A 10,803-nucleotide genomic window follows, 5' to 3' on the forward strand; every position below is an offset into this window, starting at 1 on the left:
CTGTTCTGTTGGAAAATTTTTCACCAGCTCAACCTTCACTCTCCCTTTCTCAAACACTTAAATTAGGTCTGGTTTTTTTTCATGAATTAGGTCAGGAAATGTTGTTATAGACAATGAGATACAACACTGCACTAAAAGACTGGATGCTGGTCACTGATGCTTTAAAACCGCTGAAACTAGCAGTGAATTCTGTGTCTGCAAAGATGCATGTTGGTAGAGGGGTGGTTACTGTTTTTTTGATTATTCATTGATGACCTTGTTTGTTCAGCCTGTAAGTTAGTTTGCAGAACAATTCGAGAGATCAAGCTTAGTGATTAGACTACTTTGTGCTCTGCTGAACTGTTGAATTGTTACTGCTGGGGGGGAAATGGTAATACCACAAGGACACTAAGACGGATATTAAATTCTTAAAGGAAAGGCATGTGTTTAGCCAGAAGCTTGCTGGAGCTAGGAATGCAGGTGAGCCTGTCTATCCATGTTCACCATGTAGATTTACCATTTATCTGATAGGCTTGGTTCTTTTGCACAGTTTTGAATGTGCTTTGCAATCAGTTGTGTAGTGGTAATTTCACACATGCAAAAACTATAAGTAATGTACAACACATTGGAGAAACAACTGATGAATGCAAAACTCAAAGTCACGCAAAACTCACCTAGATTTGGGTTGCACTAGAAATTTAATATCAAGAACAGGATCATTGAGAGATTTGCTAAGACTTAATTGTGAGAAATCCTAACTGGATTTATGGCTATGCATCCTGGTTTCACATGATCTTAATGAGAAACCAAGTGATAGTTGACGGTTTTGCTTTAAGTTGTTTGATGTATCCAACCCCAAATTCAAAAGAAATCCTTCAGGGATCTATACTAAATTAAGGTTTGTGCAAAGCAAATCCACCGCAAGTCTTGGCCCCCTCTAATTGTAGCTCATTTGGGGGGTTTGGTACATGTTATACTTAGGTTTCCTACCATTTTTAATGGTTTTGTGAAAAGGAATGCTTGTGCCATGAAGCCTGCTGTCAAACTTTTGCAGCATTTGTAATTTTGGGCTTTAAACTACATCATCATGTCGCAATATCACAAGCCTCAAAATTAAAGGCACTTCAGCAGTCTTGTAAACCAGAGGTTCTCAACCTTTTTCTTTCGGAGGCTCCCCAACATGCTATAATAACTCCATGGCCCACCAGTGCCACAATAACTGGTTTTCTGCATATAAAAGCCAGGTCCGGCGTTAGGGGGTAGCAAGCCGGGCAATTGCCTGGGGCCCCATGCCACAGAGGCCCCCACGAAGCTACGTTGCCCAGGCTTCAGCTTCAGCCCTGGGTGGCAGGGCTCAGGGACCCGGGCTTCAGCCCCATGCGGTGGGACTTCAGCTTTCTGCCCTGAGCCCCAGCGAGTCTAATGCTGGCCTGCTTGGCAGCCCCTGTGAAACCTGCTTGAGGCCCCCCAGGGGGCCCCAGACCCCTGGTTGAGAACCACTGTTGTAAACTATAGTTGTTTCAGGTGATCCTGCTGTGTGTTGCACACTTACTTCTCAATTCCCATGGATTCCAGTGGAAGTGTAAGGACATCAGTACCTTATTGGATTGGGGTTCCAGCCTTACTAATTAATTTATTAATAATAACTTCTGTAATAGCATCATATAAAAGTCACTAAAAAGAACAGATATAAACAAAGCAAAAAAAGCAAAGATTACACAAAGAGAGAGAGAGAGACAGAGTCCTCTCTTTCACGCCAAATTCTTCCCTTTAAATCAGTGAGAGCAGCACACTTTTATCTGGCTCTTACAGAGGATCAAAGAAAAAAGGACATACTATAGAATACAGATGACAAACCTCATGCTACCATCCTTATATGTTATAGCCTCAGAACTCCCACTGATTTAGATGAGCATTTTGCATGAGCAAGAACTGCAGTATTGAGCCTGGTACAAGTTTAACTCAGGTTTCAGAGTAGCAGCTGTGTTAGTCTGTATCCGTAAAAAGAAAAGGAGTACTTGTGGCACCTTAGAGACTAACAAATTTATTAGAGGATAAGGTTTCGGCTCTAATAAATTTGTTAGTCTCTAAGGTGCCACAAGTACTCCTTTTCTTTTTAAGTTTAACTCAGTGACCCAATAGTCACATAATAGCTCAGTTTATTTTCTGCATATAAGGGGTGGGGTAAGGTGGGGCAAGGGTGTTACTATAAAAATTAGCTTAGTTGAACACAGAAGTCTAAGGAGAAAATTGTGTCCTTATGAGTATGAGGTACACTGAGGTGGGTTGGCAGAAGCAGAGCAATTACAGCCAAGCTGAGGGTGCGTATGGGGGATAGAAGGTAGAAAATCTGTACTAATAAATAGAGCTGCTGGAAAAAAGTTCATTTCTGGATGATTTTTTTTCCAGTTCCCTCCCCATCCCTTTTCCAAGCCAGTCAGGAATAATTTTGTCCAAACATTTGTGATTTAGGGTCAGATTCTCAGATGCACCCAGTTTCAATATAATCTGCAAAAATTTACTCCCCGCAATTAAACAAATTTTGGGCCTGATCCTACTTCCACTGAAGATACTGGGGATTTTGCCACCAACTTCAATGGGAGAAGGAGCAGACCTTTAACAAGGAAAGAAATACAACGCTTTCCACCCTAAACTGTTGGTAATTATTTTTTTAATATTGCATCATTTTTTTTCTTTGATAGGTTACCAGGACAAATTGAAAACCTTAAAAAATGTGTTTGCTGCACTGCCTGTTTTCTTTCTCATTACATTATCTTTAGAAATTCTAAAATAAATGTTAAAAGCAGAGTTAGTGTAGCTACAAAAGACTCAGAATTGAATATTCAATTTTGTTTCTTTGATCTAAAGAATCTATAGGATTAATATGTTTCTAAAGATGTGATACATGTCTCCTGCATCCAAGACTCTGCTCAAACTCAAAAATACTAGGTTGTTTAACAAAAAACACAAAATATATAAATTACATTCCCTATGGAAGGTCTCTGAAGCTTCCATTCTTTTGCTTAGAAACTGTATTTTGCTTAGTGAGCACAAGAGTTCTTTACTATTCATTTTAATTATATCTTAGGCCTCAGTCCTGTAACTGGATCTGTGTGGCACCTATACTGAGCCCTGTTGACTTCAATAAGGCCCTGCCTGGGTGCAGAAGCCCATCATTGAGGATTGGGACCTTATTTTGTACTGCTAATTTGCAACTGCTTCTTAATATGTGTGTGTGTGTGTGTGTGTGAGAGAGAGAGAGAGATCATCCAGATGTTATAACTTGGAGTCATAAGTATTTAATCTTGCCTGGTTTTCACAAAGGAAAAACAACATACTGGTGGATTAAAAATAATCCCAGGATGAGTTGGAATTATCCCAGTCAAAGTTTTATCGGAATCCTCTGCTAATGGTAAGATATACAGGTCTGTCTCAGCACCTGATCAGAAGAGGAAGGCCTAGGGCATATTCTATACTTAAAAGTTTTACTGGGGGAACTATGTCAGTAGGGGTGTGATTTTTTACAATATACTTATACCAGTAAAAGCCATAGTGTGGACACAATTATACAGGTATAACAGTAATTTACACTGGTATCATTATTCTCCTTCATCTTCATAACACTATAACTGCATCCACAGTAGGAGGATTGAACAACTTTAACTATACCCGTATAGTTAAAGCAGTACAACTTTTGTGGGTAGACAAGGCCTAAAAGAGCAGTTCATAACAGAGGTGGCTTAATTTTGTCTGATGTTCCCTTTCCCCTTTTTCTTTTTACTATCTCAGAGGAAGAATACAGCCAAGAGAAAGAAAACCATCTTACATAAGAAAAAATTACCAAATGCCTGTGATAGCAACAATATGGCCTCCCAAGGATAAAATATGTCCAGGGAAACAACAAAGCTAAAACACTAGGCAAACAGGCACTGTACTCTAAGGTTATATCTGCCCAGCAAAAGCTGTGCATGGCTAGCCTTCCCAAGCTAGCAGGGGTAATAAGCTGTGAAGGCAGCACAGCACAGGCAATACAAGCCCAGCAAGGACCCTGGGTATGTTCTTGGATCACTAGCCTGCTCTGGGCTGTCTTCACCTCCGGTGTTACTCTCACGAGCTGGATTCAAGCTAGCCTCGGTAGGTTTGCCCATGCATAGCTTTTCTGTGTGGACATGCCCTTTGTCCCCTCCCTCCTGCCCCCTAAGAGCTAGGTTTAGATTCTACTCTTATCTATGATGATACCGTCAGTGAGAGGGAAAGAGGGCTAGAATCAGAAAGACAAAGTTGAGACTCATGTAGGGGGAGCCATTCAATTTTATGTACCTTCCCTCCTCCTACAGCAATGACTTCACTGGGTGACCATTCTGAGGAGCTACTAATCAAGGTGAGCAGAAGTGTCAGTGGCTTTCCCTTCCCCCCAGAGCTGTGTGAAAGAGGGGAGTTAGCATGAATACCAGAAGCTGAAGCAAGAGTGCCATCCAGTCCAGCCCCCTGCAGATGATGTAATTGAGGGGGCTGGACTGGATGGCAGAAATCAAAAATAACAGCAGGTTATCACTGTCATTACAATAGTTGACATGGGCTAAGCTGGATGGTGGCAGCAGCAGCGGCTCCTCCGATGGTTGATGACATCACACCACACCATATAATCACAGTCTGTGCCAAGATAGGCTTCCAGGGTGTGAGCTAGATCTGTGAAAATTGTGACTGTCCATGAATTTTGGATGAGTGGCAACTGTAGTACTAACGTTCTCTGGCTGCCAGAGAACTGGGAGACAGGTATTGGTCATTTAAGCCTACATTTTCAAAGGTGTCTGCTAAATTGGGTTGGGGGCACAATTTTTGGGTGTCTAACTTGAGACAGCAAAAACAGTTGACAAGTTTGAAAATAGAGGGCTTAATATTTTTATCACCCCAGTGGTTCACAGCTACCAAAAAGTGGGCAAACTGCGGCCTCCTAAATTAAACATGGGTGGATCTATCTCTCAACTCATAATGGTAAACAAGCCATTAGATGAAGGGAAATTCACATTAGTACAAGCACAGGAAACCACAGAGCAGCTGAAAGGATGAGTTAATGTTTGGAAAAAAGAGCATTGTATCCTGATACCAGTCAGAGCTGTGCAAAACTACTGGCTCACACCTTCACAGTGTATCAGTGCCAGGTTCTGTCCTCACCTCAGCCTATGTCAGTGAATACCCACTAAAACCAACCTCATCCCACAGATGTTACTGAGGGCAGAATTCATCCTTCCATGTGCAAGAATGACACTTTTCCAATCTGTAGAGACTACCTGCCATTTTCCTAACTATATTACGGTGAAAAAAAAAAGTTTTATGGTTTGTTTTTGTTTTTTGCTGTCTGTGAGATTTCAGTTTGGTTTTTTTTTTACTCTTCCCTAATGTTAAGTAAACCCTAGCCAGAATAATGATGATGATCAGAAAAGCTGAGAAAGAAAAGAGAGAAGTGAGGATTAAGTGTATCAACACAGCACTTTTAAGTGTTGTTTCTATTTCAAAAGGTTATAAGGCACAGAGACAGACACAAGGTGATGGGAAAGTTGGGTTAAGTCATAAAAAATTCTACACCTTAAAGAAACAAAAAAGACAAGTGTTTAAGGGCCAGATTTGAAATCAATGGGAGTAAGGTGCCTATGCGCCTTTAAAAATCTGGCCCTAAGAAATAAATGGCCAGAATTTATCTTGACTTCAGTGGTGTCAGTCAAGAACTACACCATCTATTTAAGTACATACCTGGTTCCCATCATTGTAGCCTCTGAGCATCTCACAAGCATTAATGAATTTATCCTCATGTAACCCTTCTGCCAGGCAGAGTTGACAGCAACAAGGGCCAGGTTTAGTACCTAGAGGTTCCCTTTCAACAATACAATGCAAAACCAGCTCGAGCTCCCACCCAGTGACCTGGGAAAATTACACACACACCCCTGGGTGCCTCAAAGAGGCAATACTTCCCCTCTCACAAGCACAGAGTCTCAGTGTAGCAAAAAATCTTTAATAACAGGAGGTAAACAACTCAGCATTAAATTGGGAAAACACCACAACTAGGGTTCATAAACACAAACCATGAACCAGAAGACCCACCCCCAAGTAGATTGGGCTGTGTCCTTTCCCTTTGGGTTCTTAAGTCCAGCAACCCAAAAGTCACCCCACTCACAGTTGCTGTCCTTGGTCAGTGCAGCCCCAGAGTTCAGAAGTTCTTCTGCAGAGTTCACCTCCCAGCCTGGGTGGAAGTGGGGGGAGGTATAGAGGCACCTTACACGTGCCACTGCTCAGGCCCTCGACAGGCAATATCCTTACCTCTCTATGGGGTTCTGCTCCAGTCTTCACCACCAGCTGCTCCACTGGCCGCGTCTCTCCTTCAGCCGCACAACAATATGTCTTCAGTTCCCCCCATCTATCTCAGAGGAACACAGCTCTCAGTGATTTCAGTAGTTAGTAGGGGAGCCTCACTGCTGGTGTACCTGGATAGTCTTCTTGCATCAGAACCACTAGCCCAAAGTAGGTCTAATGCTTAGACCCAGGTATCAGTGATTTCAGCTCTGCTGCATATACCAAGACTCTTACTTGAGTCTAAATTAGCTTTGTTATTACATAGTAGAGAGAGGAAGAGTCAAAGTGGTGTTTAGAGCCCTCAGAAGGGGCCCACACTCCCAGGTACAAATGCCTATCCCCTGCCTCTCTCAGTTCACTGGGCTTTGGAACCCATGTCCCTTGCCTAGTGAGTGCTGCTTAGTTGAGGGTGAGTCCCTCAGTCATAAAATGCCAAGTACAGTTCTACTGTCCTAGATTCACATAACCAGGATAACAACACTTTATTACTCCTTCCCCAATAACAAAGAGACTGGGGAGCCCACAGCAGCCAAAGTGACCATTTGGGCAAGCAGTCCCATCATTCTAGGCAGGGTGGGTGTGCCATGAAAACAAGATCAGCCCCTGAAGTCCTTTTCCACAGCTCACCACCAGATGTCAGGTGAGAGCTCATTCTAACTCTGCTTACACTCACAACGCTTCCGTTTAAAAAAAAAATAGATGGAAGACTGAGGCCCAATATTCTCCTAAGGTCACAGGATATGTATGGCACAGCTAGGCATTGAACTCGTAAGCTGGTGCCCCAACCATCAGGCCATGATTCCTTCTTAGTGTAAGATGAATTACAATCAGGCCCAAAATTCTGAGGAGAATATCCATTTGGGGATCCACCCCACACCAACACTCTGGCCTTAACATATTTAGCCCCCTTCCTGGCTGATCACTCCCAAGCTGTTCCTCACTGATTATTGATTAGTGATGTTATTTCCCATAGATAAATGTTCTTTATGTTAAAATGAAAGCTATTCCCTGATTTTGAAAGAGTGACCTCCAATAGCTCCATAATGCCTTCAGCTGACAACATTTTTGTTGACTCACTGTTTTCTTCTATAAGTCTTAAGTCAAGTCAATATTTAAAGAACAGAGAAGAATGTTTTTTTAATCCAATAAATAATACTTTGCTCTACTGTAGTGTCTTCCATCCAAGGATCTAAGGTGCTTGTACAAGACTTGGAGATCTGCAGAAGAAAAGTGCTATAGAGAGAGCTAGATATTAATATTATTTATAAACATCAATTATTTCACCCTCAGAGCATCCATTTATGGTAGGTAAGTATCATTATTCCACAGCTGAGGGAAACGGAGGTACAGAGTGATTGTGACTTGCCCAGCATCACACAGCAAGTCAGTGTCAGATCTCCTGTGTCCCATCCCACAGTGTTAGCTCTAGATAACATTGGCTCTCATATAGCACCTTTCCATATTCAAGGCATCTCACAGTATTATGTCAAGTAAAATATTTGTGCAGTGGCTCTATTGAAAAAAATGGCAGTCACTAAGCCATAGCGCGCACACACAGAACCTTGAACATTGGAACCATTTTTGTTTAGAAGATGTGTTGATCAAATATTGGGTATACATGAAATGTACCATGGAATTTTTAACTTGTCAGTCATCGAAGGCAGGCAAAGGGACCACAGGGGACTTTGCAAGGGACTTTGCAAAAAACAGCATCTCCAACAATGCAATGTGATATGATGTCGTGTCAGGGAATTCAATTATTATTAAACTACTAATTAGTAGTAGCAGTATTGCAGTAACATGCAGAAATATCAATCAAGATCACAGCCCCGTTGTGCTAGGTGCTGCTCAAGCATATAGGCAGACAGAGTATCTCCTTATATGAGACTTCAACCCTAGGGTGACCAGATGTCCTGATTTTACAGGGACAGTCCCAATTTTTGGGTCTTTTTCTTATACAGGCTCCTATTACTCCCCTCCCCCCCCCCCACATCCCAATTTTTCACACTTGCTGTCTGGTCACACTAACTGTCTAGCCTCTGAGACAAGATGGTTGTAAACAGAGAATATAGCCTTAAAGACACAGCACTTCAATAATTGATCTTATCAGAGATCTTGATTCTTGATCTTATCAGAGCTCATAAATTAAGGCTTAAATAGTAGACCTGGGGATTTAATAAGTGAAACTCTTTTCCCCCCAGGACAGTGCTGAAACAACACCTCACTTGGGCCTAAGGACTTTGTGTTGCAGGAGTTATCAGGCCATATTTTTTTAATAGTTTAAACCAGCATGAAACACTTATACCAAACTTTGTATCACCACTGAATCTGGTACAAATTCAATATTCTTTATTTCTTTCCCTAACCTAAGCCATGTGTAAGTATTGCAGCTGTGCTACCAAACATTTGCCACATTCTAATTCAGAGCTGGCTGCATTTCAGTGATAGTTGAAGTGATTTCTGTAGTTAATAATGTAATAAAAAGTTTATAAAATGCTTAGGATACCTGTTGACTAAAAGACAATATTTAAATATAAGATTATTATCAAATTTCCCAAATCAGTGTAACCTTAACAATCCAGTACTAAAATGGCACAGATACATTATAAGAACCACCTAGGACAAAAAAATTGAAATATATGATAGATTATGACAATCTGGAATTTGTATGGATGAAAAAGGTTTAAATATTAAGATATCTTACCTCCCATTTTCCTATTTGCTTTCCTAAGATTGATATGATATATTGTATTTTTTTCTTTAAAATAATTCTCGTTTAATTGCTGTTTGTCATGACAACACACAAAGCATACCTGCAGTAATACCAAGCAGATCATAAATATGAATGTCACTCCAATGCCTTAGAACAGTGGTTCCCAAACTTGTTCTGCCACTTGTTCAGGGAAAGCCCTTGGCGGGCCGGGCCGGTTTGTTTACCTGCTGCGTCCGCAGGTTTGGCCGATCGCGGCTCCCAGTGGCTGTGGTTCGCTGCTCCAGGCCAATGGGAGCTGCTGGAAGCGGCGGCCAGTACATCCCTCGGCCCATGCTGCTTCTAGCAGCTCCCACTGGCCTGGAGCAGCGAACCACGGCCACTGGGAGCTGCAATCGGCCGAACCTGCGGACCCTGCAGGTAAACAAACCGGCCCGGTCCGCCGGGGCTTTCCCTGCACAAGTGGTGGAACAAGTTTGGGAACCACTGCCTTAGAAATTAATCATAGCTTTTTAAAAAGTCACACACAAAAATTACTTAATAAAATCCTCTGAAGTATCTGATGCTACTCAATAAAAGTCAGGAAATTAAGACTGACACTCACCCTTTTAGATCCACTTACTAAAACTGTTATTTTAAAAAAATTGTGAGGGACCACATCTAGATCTGAAATCCCTATAATAGAACAGTATACCCTTTACAAGTCAGCAGTGGCTGCTGCTTCTAAATTTAAAAAAACAGTTTGATTTTACAAAAAGAAAAGGAGTACTTGTGGCACCTTAGAGACTAACCAATTTATTTGAGCATGAGCTTTCGTGAGCTACAGCTCACTTCATCGGATGCATACTGTGGAAACTGCAGAAGACAATTCTGCAGTTTCCACAGTATGCATCCGATGAAGTGAAGACAATTCTGCAGTTTCCACAGTATGCATCCGATGAAGTGAGCTGTAGCTCACGAAAGCTCATGCTCAAATAAATTGGTTAGTCTCTAAGGTGCCACAAGTACTCCTTTTCTTTTTGTGAATACAGACTAACACGGCTGTTACTCTGAAACCAGTTTGATTTTAGTTCTCCTTTCCAGATGAATTGTCTGAATTATCAACTATTTGCCTGGAAACGTTGGACCAACTCCTTTCCATTTTACTGGTTAACTCCATTGACCTCAACTGAGTTGCACCAGCTGTCTAAGAGCACAAAGCCAAATAAACTCAACTCTTCATAATCCTGGGTCAGGAAAGATTAGGAATGTCATTGAGGGGACACCCATGGCCTCTACTGGCTATTTAGGAAAGTGAGATATAGCTCCACATAGACATTTATTCTTCCAACTGTGGAAGACAGAGACAGATTAAGGATCTTCAGGATGTGGAGCTAGCATTTGAACTGGCTTGACAGAACAGTTAGTTAGTGAACAAAGAAGAGTGTATGGGGGTGGACAGAGAGAGAAGAGGAGAAGGGGGAAAATCTGTCAAGAAATATGCAAGAAATGTTTATGGGAATGGAGTCTGTTTGGGGTGATAAGGAAAAAGCAAAACAAAGCAAGGAGTCAGGTGAGGGAACAGATGTTGAACATAACGTTTTCAATAAATAGTTTCAACCCACCTGTGGTGGGAGGGCATAATAATACAATGGGGGAGAATATTTAAGGGTGGAGAGAAAGGAGTAAATAGGGAAAATTTGACACCATTTTCTAATGTTTTAGGGCCATTCATTATCTTAAACCCACAAGCATGAAAATCCCATTTATGTTAGTGGGAGATGCAT

This window comes from Chelonia mydas, chromosome 1 (assembly GCF_015237465.2).
Source record: "Chelonia mydas isolate rCheMyd1 chromosome 1, rCheMyd1.pri.v2, whole genome shotgun sequence".
In the NCBI taxonomy this organism is placed as follows: Eukaryota; Metazoa; Chordata; order Testudines; family Cheloniidae; genus Chelonia; species Chelonia mydas.